The 14,915-nt window shown below is 45.7% G+C and overlaps 5 non-coding genes across 5 annotated transcripts; all 5 read right to left on the bottom strand.

The window, feature by feature from the left end:
• Positions 1 to 4,048: 4,048 nt before the first annotated feature.
• Positions 4,049 to 4,239, bottom strand: LOC130303135 (U2 spliceosomal RNA). Its single transcript, XR_008853250.1, has one exon. It is a non-coding gene; the product is annotated as a U2 spliceosomal RNA (small nuclear RNA).
• A 2,088-nt stretch (positions 4,240 to 6,327) lies between these two features.
• Positions 6,328 to 6,518, bottom strand: LOC130303134 (U2 spliceosomal RNA). Its single transcript, XR_008853249.1, has one exon. It is a non-coding gene; the product is annotated as a U2 spliceosomal RNA (small nuclear RNA).
• Positions 6,519 to 8,611: 2,093 nt separating this feature from the next.
• LOC130303148 (U2 spliceosomal RNA) lies at positions 8,612 to 8,801 on the bottom strand. The gene has a single exon (XR_008853263.1). It is a non-coding gene; the product is annotated as a U2 spliceosomal RNA (small nuclear RNA).
• Positions 8,802 to 10,886: 2,085 nt separating this feature from the next.
• LOC130303132 (U2 spliceosomal RNA) lies at positions 10,887 to 11,077 on the bottom strand. Its single transcript, XR_008853248.1, has one exon. It is a non-coding gene; the product is annotated as a U2 spliceosomal RNA (small nuclear RNA).
• A 2,085-nt stretch (positions 11,078 to 13,162) lies between these two features.
• Positions 13,163 to 13,353, bottom strand: LOC130303131 (U2 spliceosomal RNA). Its single transcript, XR_008853247.1, has one exon. It is a non-coding gene; the product is annotated as a U2 spliceosomal RNA (small nuclear RNA).
• Between the last annotated feature and the right edge of the window lie 1,562 nt (positions 13,354 to 14,915).

The following is a 14,915-nucleotide window of genomic DNA, read 5'->3' as shown; positions in this document are numbered from 1 at the left end:
TAAAAATAACACACGTGCCTGTTTTTCTGCTGGCGCATATACATTAAAAACTCTCATTCTCTGGCCTAAAAACTCAAAATTTAAAACCATACAACGACCTGGTACTAAAACTTGGCAATTTAAAACTTTAATGTCCCTGTTACACAATAAAATCCCCACACCTTCATTTTTATTCTCTGTGCATGTAGACCAAAAAGACTGCCCTCTCTTCCATTCATCTACATAAGGTGCAGACTTAATTGCACACTCCTGTAAACAAAATATATCTCCCTTCACATTCTCCAAAAAATCAAAAACTGCTGCTCTTCTGATGGTTGTTCCTATACTCCGAACATTAAGAGTAGCCACAACCAATGCCATTAAAAAGGAAAGAAGGCAATCCCTTTTCTTAACATCCATTTTAACTAGAAGTTAGTATTCTGACCTTCAACCTTCCTTAGCAGCATCCCATAGCAATCAGGCGACCCCACTTGAGAGTCCCTGTCCATCATTTTCTCACCTCCATACACAGGATCCGTCTGATCCCCTGACCAACTCCCTTTCTTACACCTTTTACTTTTACCTTGAAAGCCTCCATTTGCATCTTCATCTTCATCTTCCCCCTCCTCCTCCTCCTTCTCCTCCTCTTCAGATGTTACATTCTCCTCCCCACTAATCACCCTCTGCCCAGGTGTTAGGGATCTCTCACTCTCATTCTCCTGAAACTCCATCCCCTCCTCCTCCCCCACCACTGGGTTTGGGCATTCAAAATCCTCAATTGTTTCTTCACATGGGGGAACCTCCCTACACACAGTCTCCACACTCTCCACCACTTTCTCTTTTTTCCCTTTACGTGCTTTCTTCTTACTGACCTCAGTAAACTCTTCACCAACACCAGTCTCCTCACAATGCACACCAGTGGAGTCACCCTCCTCCCCTTTTCCAGATTTTTCCTGAGTATTCATGTGCTGCACTGTCACACCTGCTGCACTCCCTTTTACAGAGTTCTCGTCAATCACCTGAGTCACCTCAGCATTCACACCAAAAACACGTGGAAATGGCCTTTCTCCTCTTTCCTCTCTTCTATTTCCTGCTGCGTCAGCATAGCTCATTTTCTTTCTATACCATAAACTGCATCCTCTAGCCAAATGCTCCTCACTACCACAGATATCACACGTTTTCTTCTCAGTACATTCACCCGAGTTGTGACCTGATTTCCCACAATTCCTACAGCATACTCCTTGCTCAGGGCAAGACTCCTGTACATGTCCATAAGCGTGACAACGTCTACAGTACTGCAACTGTCCTTCATAAAAACAAAAACCTCTTTCTCCTCCAATAGAAAATACCTGTGGTATACTCTTCCTTCCCTCTTCCATTCCTTCGTCCTTTTTAAATTTTACAACAAATTTCCTTTTACAATTAAAGTACCCATGTCTGTTCTTGAGTCTTCCAAGAAATTTAACTTCATCACAATATCGGTACAAAAAATTGGTCACCATCTCATCCGAAACCTTCGGGTTGTACATATGGACTATAACAACCTTAGACATATTCATGAATAATGGCTCCACTTTCACCTTACTCATTATAGCTGGCTCATTCCTCCTCTTCATCACTTCTAAGTCCATGTAGACCCTCTGGCAAACCTCAGAATCATAAAAGGTTATATCGTAAATCCCTTGCCTAGGGAAGTCTTGCATAGCGATTACATGCCATACCTGAAGGTACTGGAGCTTGCGAAGAATCTCCAGCACAACTTGATCCAATCCAATCGTCCCCCGGTGTTCGCCAGGAACGTAAATCCGCACCGTATCCTCGAGTCCTCGAGTCCTCTCTCCGCTCATTTTTGCAGGTTAAGATACCCACTATCGCAACCCAGTAACAATCCAGGGCCCCCCGCAAAAGAGGGCCCCGATCACCACCCCTTCCGACTCCTACCCTGCCCGGTAAACCGCACAGGATCGAAGCCAAAAGGCCGAGAAGCGATAACCGTGAAAGGGGCGGGCCCAACAAGGTCCCCTTCATGGGCACTATCACTGCTTGCTGTCAGGGAGGCTGCCAGACAATTTTCCATGCACACTCTGGGCTGGGGGGCAGTCAACCACCAGTACACACAGCAGAACCTAAACCCATACCATTATTGCTAAGCAGCAAGACAGGGGCCCATTGCACTCCCACGGGGCCTTTTTAAATGCAATCCATAACCCGGATTTGCCAGGAACCCTTCTTACTCCTCCTACTTGCATGTGACACTGGGCTTAGGATCTGCATAGGAAACACACACACAAGCACACACCTACCTTTGTTGCCTGCAGATGCCTCCTTGGCTGTCCCCAAACGGTATCAAACCAACACCCACGGGAAGCTGTAAGCATAGAGGACATGCCTGCACCCCATTGGACTTACCTGTGTGGGTTAAATCCGGGTTATTTGACAACCTATGGCGGTGATGGTTCTGCTCAGGCAGAGCAGTGCTGATGCTCCTCATAAAGCTGTCGCTGCTGTGAAGGTTCTAGGTGACATCACAAATCCCTATGGTTACATACACAACAAAGCTGGGTTGTTGTTGTTTACACTCTGCAAGGCCTGTGGAAGTGAGTGACATCATAGCACTGTAGTTCTGAGGGTTCTAGATGGATGCAACAATCTCCTGTTGCTTCTATGAAGGCCATAATAGACGACATCACCAAACAGCTCCATAGTCACATACACAGCAAAGGAGAGATGTTGTTTACACCTAGTGATGTCAGTGGTATTGAGTGACATCACAGCACAGTGCTAAGGCTCCTGGGCCTGGACACAGCAGCGGCTGCAATATCTCAACGGAGAATACGTTTATATATATGTGTGTGTGTGCGCGTATATATATATATATATATATATATATATATATATATATATATATATTCTCCGCCGAAATCACTTTTAAACCCATTTCCACCTTTTTTTCCCTTCTCTTCCTCTTACTTTTTTTTCACGTTTTTTTACGTTTTTCTCCTTTTCGCCTCTTTTCTGGGCGTATTATTCTTCTTTTTCTTCTTTTTTTTCGTCTAATGCATACCCCATCAGTGCAGCAATGCTTATTCAATACCGCCAGCAGATGGAGACACTGGGGGATAATTTTCTAAGGATTTATACTGATTTTTCCTGTCTGAATTTGTCGCACAGAAAGTTGCAGGCCAAATATGTGTGACATTTCTGCGACTTTAGCTTCTAGAGCATTTTTACAACATTATACATAGGTGCTGAATACATAAAAAGCGACTGTTCAGCGACAGACAAGTCGCATCGGCTGAAAGTAGGCCAGAATGTCAGTCCATGTTGGAGCAGGTTTAGATACAGTCTAAAGTATAGATCTCAAAGTCTGTGCACAGAATTTAGCAAGGGCCTCGCACCTTCTGATGCATCAGGTAGGTGCACAATAGCATAGCCTAACCCTCTGTACTTTGGTCTATATTGATGCGGGACATAGACAGCCAGCTGATGACCAATCCATTAGTGCAATGGATGGCTGGAAGCATTTGTCTTTGCCTTTGCAATACCACAGAAGCAATGCATGGTCAATGTACAGCAATGACACACCTGTGTGAACAGCCAGGAGACCCCCCCCCCCCCCCCCCCATGTTATGTTACATAGTTACATAGTTAGTACGGTCGAAAAAAGACATATGTCCATCAAGTTCAACCAGGGAATTAAGGGGTAGGGGTGTGGCGCGATATTGGGGAAGGGATGAGATTTTATATTTCTTCATAAGCATTAATCTTATTTTGTCAATTAGGAACATTCAGCACCCACCCGCTATCAAGGCAGCTGCCTATCATGTCATGCCCTACCTGCACAGGTGTGCTGGCTACTCAAATGATCCAATTAAGGAGGCCATTTAGTCAGCAGCAGCAGAAGTCCTGTGCCTGGACGCTCCAACAGCGGCCAGACACAAGCAGAAGCAGCAGAAGCAGCAGCAGCAGCACCACCTTTTGTTTTTTGGCTGCAGCAGCAAGGCCCACAGGGCTAGCCAGCAAGCAGGTAGCAATGAAAGTAGGAATCTTTCTTTTTAACCCTGTAAGGGGGTGGTGCACTGTACCCGAAGATACTGCCATATCGGGTCAATGCATAGGGCGACGGAAGCAAGCTTCGAAATCGGCCCCCGTTCTCAAAAATCCATTTAATATATGGTCCCCAGATAGGGGACGTATCAGATATTAAACTGATAAGAACAGATACTACACTTGATCTTAGCCAAAAGGCCGAGAAGCGATAACCGTGAAAGGGGCGGGCCCAACAAGGTCCCCTTCATGGGCACTATCACTGCTTGCTGTCAGGGAGGCTGCCAGACAATTTTCCATGCACACTCTGGGCTGGGGGGCAGTCAACCACCAGTACACACAGCAGAACCTAAACCCATACCATTATTGCTAAGCAGCAAGACAGGGGCCCATTGCACTCCCACGGGGCCTTTTTAAATGCAATCCATAACCCGGATTTGCCAGGAACCCTTCTTACTCCTCCTACTTGCATGTGACACTGGGCTTAGGATCTGCATAGGAAACACACACACAAGCACACACCTACCTTTGTTGCCTGCAGATGCCTCCTTGGCTGTCCCCAAACGGTATCAAACCAACACCCACGGGAAGCTGTAAGCATAGAGGACATGCCTGCACCCCATTGGACTTACCTGTGTGGGTTAAATCCGGGTTATTTGACAACCTATGGCGGTGATGGTTCTGCTCAGGCAGAGCAGTGCTGATGCTCCTCATAAAGCTGTCGCTGCTGTGAAGGTTCTAGGTGACATCACAAATCCCTATGGTTACATACACAACAAAGCTGGGTTGTTGTTGTTTACACTCTGCAAGGCCTGTGGAAGTGAGTGACATCATAGCACTGTAGTTCTGAGGGTTCTAGATGGATGCAACAATCTCCTGTTGCTTCTATGAAGGCCATAATAGACGACATCACCAAACAGCTCCATAGTCACATACACAGCAAAGGAGAGATGTTGTTTACACCTAGTGATGTCAGTGGTATTGAGTGACATCACAGCACAGTGCTAAGGCTCCTGGGCCTGGACACAGCAGCGGCTGCAATATCTCAACGGAGAATACGTTTATATATATGTGTGTGTGTGCGCGTATATATATATATATATATATATATATATATATATATATATATATTTCTCCGCCGAAATCACTTTTAAACCCATTTCCACCTTTTTTTCCCTTCTCTTCCTCTTACTTTTTTTTCACGTTTTTTTACGTTTTTCTCCTTTTCGCCTCTTTTCTGGGCGTATTATTCTTCTTTTTCTTCTTTTTTTTCGTCTAATGCATACCCCATCAGTGCAGCAATGCTTATTCAATACCGCCAGCAGATGGAGACACTGGGGGATAATTTTCTAAGGATTTATACTGATTTTTCCTGTCTGAATTTGTCGCACAGAAAGTTGCAGGCCAAATATGTGTGACATTTCTGCGACTTTAGCTTCTAGAGCATTTTTAACAACATTATACATAGGTGCTGAATACATAAAAAGCGACTGTTCAGCGACAGACAAGTCGCATCGGCTGAAAGTAGGCCAGAATGTCAGTCCATGTTGGAGCAGGTTTAGATACAGTCTAAAGTATAGATCTCAAAGTCTGTGCACAGAATTTAGCAAGGGCCTCGCACCTTCTGATGCATCAGGTAGGTGCACAATAGCATAGCCTAACCCTCTGTACTTTGGTCTATATTGATGCGGGACATAGACAGCCAGCTGATGACCAATCCATTAGTGCAATGGATGGCTGGAAGCATTTGTCTTTGCCTTTGCAATACCACAGAAGCAATGCATGGTCAATGTACAGCAATGACACACCTGTGTGAACAGCCAGGAGACCCCCCCCCCCCCCCCATGTTATGTTACATAGTTACATAGTTAGTACGGTCGAAAAAAGACATATGTCCATCAAGTTCAACCAGGGAATTAAGGGGTAGGGGTGTGGCGCGATATTGGGGAAGGGATGAGATTTTATATTTCTTCATAAGCATTAATCTTATTTTGTCAATTAGGAACATTCAGCACCCACCCGCTATCAAGGCAGCTGCCTATCATGTCATGCCCTACCTGCACAGGTGTGCTGGCTACTCAAATGATCCAATTAAGGAGGCCATTTAGTCAGCAGCAGCAGAAGTCCTGTGCCTGGACGCTCCAACAGCGGCCAGACACAAGCAGAAGCAGCAGAAGCAGCAGCAGCAGCACCACCTTTTGTTTTTTGGCTGCAGCAGCAAGGCCCACAGGGCTGGCTAGCTGGCTAGCCAGCAAGCAGGTAGCAATGAAAGTAGGAATCTTTCTTTTTAACCCTGTAAGGGGGTGGTGCACTGTACCCGAAGATACTGCCATATCGGGTCAATGCATAGGGCGACGGAAGCAAGCTTCGAAATCGGCCCCCGTTCTCAAAAATCCATTTAATATATGGTCCCCAGATAGGGGACGTATCAGATATTAAACTGATAAGAACAGATACTACACTTGATCTTAGCCAAAAGGCCGAGAAGCGATAACCGTGAAAGGGGCGGGCCCAACAAGGTCCCCTTCATGGGCACTATCACTGCTTGCTGTCAGGGAGGCTGCCAGACAATTTTCCATGCACACTCTGGGCTGGGGGGCAGTCAACCACCAGTACACACAGCAGAACCTAAACCCATACCATTATTGCTAAGCAGCAAGACAGGGGCCCATTGCACTCCCACGGGGCCTTTTTAAATGCAATCCATAACCCGGATTTGCCAGGAACCCTTCTTACTCCTCCTACTTGCATGTGACACTGGGCTTAGGATCTGCATAGGAAACACACACACAAGCACACACCTACCTTTGTTGCCTGCAGATGCCTCCTTGGCTGTCCCCAAACGGTATCAAACCAACACCCACGGGAAGCTGTAAGCATAGAGGACATGCCTGCACCCCATTGGACTTACCTGTGTGGGTTAAATCCGGGTTATTTGACAACCTATGGCGGTGATGGTTCTGCTCAGGCAGAGCAGTGCTGATGCTCCTCATAAAGCTGTCGCTGCTGTGAAGGTTCTAGGTGACATCACAAATCCCTATGGTTACATACACAACAAAGCTGGGTTGTTGTTGTTTACACTCTGCAAGGCCTGTGGAAGTGAGTGACATCATAGCACTGTAGTTCTGAGGGTTCTAGATGGATGCAACAATCTCCTGTTGCTTCTATGAAGGCCATAATAGACGACATCACCAAACAGCTCCATAGTCACATACACAGCAAAGGAGAGATGTTGTTTACACCTAGTGATGTCAGTGGTATTGAGTGACATCACAGCACAGTGCTAAGGCTCCTGGGCCTGGACACAGCAGCGGCTGCAATATCTCAACGGAGAATACGTTTATATATATGTGTGTGTGTGCGCGTATATATATATATATATATATATATATATATATATATATATATATATTTCTCCGCCGAAATCACTTTTAAACCCATTTCCACCTTTTTTTCCCTTCTCTTCCTCTTACTTTTTTTTCACGTTTTTTTACGTTTTTCTCCTTTTCGCCTCTTTTCTGGGCGTATTATTCTTCTTTTTCTTCTTTTTTTTCGTCTAATGCATACCCCATCAGTGCAGCAATGCTTATTCAATACCGCCAGCAGATGGAGACACTGGGGGATAATTTTCTAAGGATTTATACTGATTTTTCCTGTCTGAATTTGTCGCACAGAAAGTTGCAGGCCAAATATGTGTGACATTTCTGCGACTTTAGCTTCTAGAGCATTTTTACAACATTATACATAGGTGCTGAATACATAAAAAGCGACTGTTCAGCGACAGACAAGTCGCATCGGCTGAAAGTAGGCCAGAATGTCAGTCCATGTTGGAGCAGGTTTAGATACAGTCTAAAGTATAGATCTCAAAGTCTGTGCACAGAATTTAGCAAGGGCCTCGCACCTTCTGATGCATCAGGTAGGTGCACAATAGCATAGCCTAACCCTCTGTACTTTGGTCTATATTGATGCGGGACATAGACAGCCAGCTGATGACCAATCCATTAGTGCAATGGATGGCTGGAAGCATTTGTCTTTGCCTTTGCAATACCACAGAAGCAATGCATGGTCAATGTACAGCAATGACACACCTGTGTGAACAGCCAGGAGACCCCCCCCCCCCCCCCCCCCATGTTATGTTACATAGTTACATAGTTAGTACGGTCGAAAAAAGACATATGTCCATCAAGTTCAACCAGGGAATTAAGGGGTAGGGGTGTGGCGCGATATTGGGGAAGGGATGAGATTTTATATTTCTTCATAAGCATTAATCTTATTTTGTCAATTAGGAACATTCAGCACCCACCCGCTATCAAGGCAGCTGCCTATCATGTCATGCCCTACCTGCACAGGTGTGCTGGCTACTCAAATGATCCAATTAAGGAGGCCATTTAGTCAGCAGCAGCAGAAGTCCTGTGCCTGGACGCTCCAACAGCGGCCAGACACAAGCAGAAGCAGCAGAAGCAGCAGCAGCAGCACCACCTTTTGTTTTTTGGCTGCAGCAGCAAGGCCCACAGGGCTGGCTAGCTGGCTAGCCAGCAAGCAGGTAGCAATGAAAGTAGGAATCTTTCTTTTTAACCCTGTAAGGGGGTGGTGCACTGTACCCGAAGATACTGCCATATCGGGTCAATGCATAGGGCGACGGAAGCAAGCTTCGAAATCGGCCATGTTCTCAAAAATCCATTTAATATATGGTCCCCAGATAGGGGACGTATCAGATATTAAACTGATAAGAACAGATACTACACTTGATCTTAGCCAAAAGGCCGAGAAGCGATAACCGTGAAAGGGGCGGGCCCAACAAGGTCCCCTTCATGGGCACTATCACTGCTTGCTGTCAGGGAGGCTGCCAGACAATTTTCCATGCACACTCTGGGCTGGGGGGCAGTCAACCACCAGTACACACAGCAGAACCTAAACCCATACCATTATTGCTAAGCAGCAAGACAGGGGCCCATTGCACTCCCACGGGGCCTTTTTAAATGCAATCCATAACCCGGATTTGCCAGGAACCCTTCTTACTCCTCCTACTTGCATGTGACACTGGGCTTAGGATCTGCATAGGAAACACACACACAAGCACACACCTACCTTTGTTGCCTGCAGATGCCTCCTTGGCTGTCCCCAAACGGTATCAAACCAACACCCACGGGAAGCTGTAAGCATAGAGGACATGCCTGCACCCCATTGGACTTACCTGTGTGGGTTAAATCCGGGTTATTTGACAACCTATGGCGGTGATGGTTCTGCTCAGGCAGAGCAGTGCTGATGCTCCTCATAAAGCTGTCGCTGCTGTGAAGGTTCTAGGTGACATCACAAATCCCTATGGTTACATACACAACAAAGCTGGGTTGTTGTTGTTTACACTCTGCAAGGCCTGTGGAAGTGAGTGACATCATAGCACTGTAGTTCTGAGGGTTCTAGATGGATGCAACAATCTCCTGTTGCTTCTATGAAGGCCATAATAGACGACATCACCAAACAGCTCCATAGTCACATACACAGCAAAGGAGAGATGTTGTTTACACCTAGTGATGTCAGTGGTATTGAGTGACATCACAGCACAGTGCTAAGGCTCCTGGGCCTGGACACAGCAGCGGCTGCAATATCTCAACGGAGAATACGTTTATATATATGTGTGTGTGTGCGCGTATATATATATATATATATATATATATATATATATATATATATTTCTCCGCCGAAATCACTTTTAAACCCATTTCCACCTTTTTTTCCCTTCTCTTCCTCTTACTTTTTTTTCACGTTTTTTTACGTTTTTCTCCTTTTCGCCTCTTTTCTGGGCGTATTATTCTTCTTTTTCTTCTTTTTTTTCGTCTAATGCATACCCCATCAGTGCAGCAATGCTTATTCAATACCGCCAGCAGATGGAGACACTGGGGGATAATTTTCTAAGGATTTATACTGATTTTTCCTGTCTGAATTTGTCGCACAGAAAGTTGCAGGCCAAATATGTGTGACATTTCTGCGACTTTAGCTTCTAGAGCATTTTTACAACATTATACATAGGTGCTGAATACATAAAAAGCGACTGTTCAGCGACAGACAAGTCGCATCGGCTGAAAGTAGGCCAGAATGTCAGTCCATGTTGGAGCAGGTTTAGATACAGTCTAAAGTATAGATCTCAAAGTCTGTGCACAGAATTTAGCAAGGGCCTCGCACCTTCTGATGCATCAGGTAGGTGCACAATAGCATAGCCTAACCCTCTGTACTTTGGTCTATATTGATGCGGGACATAGACAGCCAGCTGATGACCAATCCATTAGTGCAATGGATGGCTGGAAGCATTTGTCTTTGCCTTTGCAATACCACAGAAGCAATGCATGGTCAATGTACAGCAATGACACACCTGTGTGAACAGCCAGGAGACCCCCCCCCCCCCCCCATGTTATGTTACATAGTTACATAGTTAGTACGGTCGAAAAAAGACATATGTCCATCAAGTTCAACCAGGGAATTAAGGGGTAGGGGTGTGGCGCGATATTGGGGAAGGGATGAGATTTTATATTTCTTCATAAGCATTAATCTTATTTTGTCAATTAGGAACATTCAGCACCCACCCGCTATCAAGGCAGCTGCCTATCATGTCATGCCCTACCTGCACAGGTGTGCTGGCTACTCAAATGATCCAATTAAGGAGGCCATTTAGTCAGCAGCAGCAGAAGTCCTGTGCCTGGACGCTCCAACAGCGGCCAGACACAAGCAGAAGCAGCAGAAGCAGCAGCAGCAGCACCACCTTTTGTTTTTTGGCTGCAGCAGCAAGGCCCACAGGGCTGGCTAGCTGGCTAGCCAGCAAGCAGGTAGCAATGAAAGTAGGAATCTTTCTTTTTAACCCTGTAAGGGGGTGGTGCACTGTACCCGAAGATACTGCCATATCGGGTCAATGCATAGGGCGACGGAAGCAAGCTTCGAAATCGGCCCCCGTTCTCAAAAATCCATTTAATATATGGTCCCCAGATAGGGGACGTATCAGATATTAAACTGATAAGAACAGATACTACACTTGATCTTAGCCAAAAGGCCGAGAAGCGATAACCGTGAAAGGGGCGGGCCCAACAAGGTCCCCTTCATGGGCACTATCACTGCTTGCTGTCAGGGAGGCTGCCAGACAATTTTCCATGCACACTCTGGGCTGGGGGGCAGTCAACCACCAGTACACACAGCAGAACCTAAACCCATACCATTATTGCTAAGCAGCAAGACAGGGGCCCATTGCACTCCCACGGGGCCTTTTTAAATGCAATCCATAACCCGGATTTGCCAGGAACCCTTCTTACTCCTCCTACTTGCATGTGACACTGGGCTTAGGATCTGCATAGGAAACACACACACAAGCACACACCTACCTTTGTTGCCTGCAGATGCCTCCTTGGCTGTCCCCAAACGGTATCAAACCAACACCCACGGGAAGCTGTAAGCATAGAGGACATGCCTGCACCCCATTGGACTTACCTGTGTGGGTTAAATCCGGGTTATTTGACAACCTATGGCGGTGATGGTTCTGCTCAGGCAGAGCAGTGCTGATGCTCCTCATAAAGCTGTCGCTGCTGTGAAGGTTCTAGGTGACATCACAAATCCCTATGGTTACATACACAACAAAGCTGGGTTGTTGTTGTTTACACTCTGCAAGGCCTGTGGAAGTGAGTGACATCATAGCACTGTAGTTCTGAGGGTTCTAGATGGATGCAACAATCTCCTGTTGCTTCTATGAAGGCCATAATAGACGACATCACCAAACAGCTCCATAGTCACATACACAGCAAAGGAGAGATGTTGTTTACACCTAGTGATGTCAGTGGTATTGAGTGACATCACAGCACAGTGCTAAGGCTCCTGGGCCTGGACACAGCAGCGGCTGCAATATCTCAACGGAGAATACGTTTATATATATGTGTGTGTGTGCGCGTATATATATATATATATATATATATATATATATATATATATATATATATTTCTCCGCCGAAATCACTTTTAAACCCATTTCCACCTTTTTTTCCCTTCTCTTCCTCTTACTTTTTTTTCACGTTTTTTTACGTTTTTCTCCTTTTCGCCTCTTTTCTGGGCGTATTATTCTTCTTTTTCTTCTTTTTTTTCGTCTAATGCATACCCCATCAGTGCAGCAATGCTTATTCAATACCGCCAGCAGATGGAGACACTGGGGGATAATTTTCTAAGGATTTATACTGATTTTTCCTGTCTGAATTTGTCGCACAGAAAGTTGCAGGCCAAATATGTGTGACATTTCTGCGACTTTAGCTTCTAGAGCATTTTTACAACATTATACATAGGTGCTGAATACATAAAAAGCGACTGTTCAGCGACAGACAAGTCGCATCGGCTGAAAGTAGGCCAGAATGTCAGTCCATGTTGGAGCAGGTTTAGATACAGTCTAAAGTATAGATCTCAAAGTCTGTGCACAGAATTTAGCAAGGGCCTCGCACCTTCTGATGCATCAGGTAGGTGCACAATAGCATAGCCTAACCCTCTGTACTTTGGTCTATATTGATGCGGGACATAGACAGCCAGCTGATGACCAATCCATTAGTGCAATGGATGGCTGGAAGCATTTGTCTTTGCGCCTTTGCAATACCACAGAAGCAATGCATGGTCAATGTACAGCAATGACACACCTGTGTGAACAGCCAGGAGACCCCCCCCATGTTATGTTACATAGTTACATAGTTAGTACGGTCGAAAAAAGACATATGTCCATCAAGTTCAACCAGGGAATTAAGGGGTAGGGGTGTGGCGCGATATTGGGGAAGGGATGAGATTTTATATTTCTTCATAAGCATTAATCTTATTTTGTCAATTAGGAACATTCAGCACCCACCCGCTATCAAGGCAGCTGCCTATCATGTCATGCCCTACCTGCACAGGTGTGCTGGCTACTCAAATGATCCAATTAAGGAGGCCATTTAGTCAGCAGCAGCAGAAGTCCTGTGCCTGGACGCTCCAACAGCGGCCAGACACAAGCAGAAGCAGCAGAAGCAGCAGCAGCAGCACCACCTTTTGTTTTTTGGCTGCAGCAGCAAGGCCCACAGGGCTGGCTAGCTGGCTAGCCAGCAAGCAGGTAGCAATGAAAGTAGGAATCTTTCTTTTTAACCCTGTAAGGGGGTGGTGCACTGTACCCGAAGATACTGCCATATCGGGTCAATGCATAGGGCGACGGAAGCAAGCTTCGAAATCGGCCCCCGTTCTCAAAAATCCATTTAATATATGGTCCCCAGATAGGGGACGTATCAGATATTAAACTGATAAGAACAGATACTACACTTGATCTTAGCCAAAAGGCCGAGAAGCGATAACCGTGAAAGGGGCGGGCCCAACAAGGTCCCCTTCATGGGCACTATCACTGCTTGCTGTCAGGGAGGCTGCCAGACAATTTTCCATGCACACTCTGGGCTGGGGGGCAGTCAACCACCAGTACACACAGCAGAACCTAAACCCATACCATTATTGCTAAGCAGCAAGACAGGGGCCCATTGCACTCCCACGGGGCCTTTTTAAATGCAATCCATAACCCGGATTTGCCAGGAACCCTTCTTACTCCTCCTACTTGCATGTGACACTGGGCTTAGGATCTGCATAGGAAACACACACACAAGCACACACCTACCTTTGTTGCCTGCAGATGCCTCCTTGGCTGTCCCCAAACGGTATCAAACCAACACCCACGGGAAGCTGTAAGCATAGAGGACATGCCTGCACCCCATTGGACTTACCTGTGTGGGTTAAATCCGGGTTATTTGACAACCTATGGCGGTGATGGTTCTGCTCAGGCAGAGCAGTGCTGATGCTCCTCATAAAGCTGTCGCTGCTGTGAAGGTTCTAGGTGACATCACAAATCCCTATGGTTACATACACAACAAAGCTGGGTTGTTGTTGTTTACACTCTGCAAGGCCTGTGGAAGTGAGTGACATCATAGCACTGTAGTTCTGAGGGTTCTAGATGGATGCAACAATCTCCTGTTGCTTCTATGAAGGCCATAATAGACGACATCACCAAACAGCTCCATAGTCACATACACAGCAAAGGAGAGATGTTGTTTACACCTAGTGATGTCAGTGGTATTGAGTGACATCACAGCACAGTGCTAAGGCTCCTGGGCCTGGACACAGCAGCGGCTGCAATATCTCAACGGAGAATACGTTTATATATATGTGTGTGTGTGCGCGTATATATATATATATATATATATATATATATATATATATATATATTTCTCCGCCGAAATCACTTTTAAACCCATTTCCACCTTTTTTTCCCTTCTCTTCCTCTTACTTTTTTTTCACGTTTTTTTACGTTTTTCTCCTTTTCGCCTCTTTTCTGGGCGTATTATTCTTCTTTTTCTTCTTTTTTTTCGTCTAATGCATACCCCATCAGTGCAGCAATGCTTATTCAATACCGCCAGCAGATGGAGACACTGGGGGATAATTTTCTAAGGATTTATACTGATTTTTCCTGTCTGAATTTGTCGCACAGAAAGTTGCAGGCCAAATATGTGTGACATTTCTGCGACTTTAGCTTCTAGAGCATTTTTACAACATTATACATAGGTGCTGAATACATAAAAAGCGACTGTTCAGCGACAGACAAGTCGCATCGGCTGAAAGTAGGCCAGAATGTCAGTCCATGTTGGAGCAGGTTTAGATACAGTCTAAAGTATAGATCTCAAAGTCTGTGCACAGAATTTAGCAAGGGCCTCGCACCTTCTGATGCATCAGGTAGGTGCACAATAGCATAGCCTAACCCTCTGTACTTTGGTCTATATTGATGCGGGACATAGACAGCCAGCTGATGACCAATCCATTAGTGCAATGGATGGCTGGAAGCATTTGTCTTTGCCTTTGCAATACCACAGAAG

This window comes from Hyla sarda, unplaced genomic scaffold (assembly GCF_029499605.1).
Source record: "Hyla sarda isolate aHylSar1 unplaced genomic scaffold, aHylSar1.hap1 scaffold_1191, whole genome shotgun sequence".
NCBI classification, from domain to species: domain Eukaryota; kingdom Metazoa; phylum Chordata; class Amphibia; order Anura; family Hylidae; genus Hyla; species Hyla sarda.
This window is presented reverse-complemented; position numbering and strand designations above follow the sequence as displayed.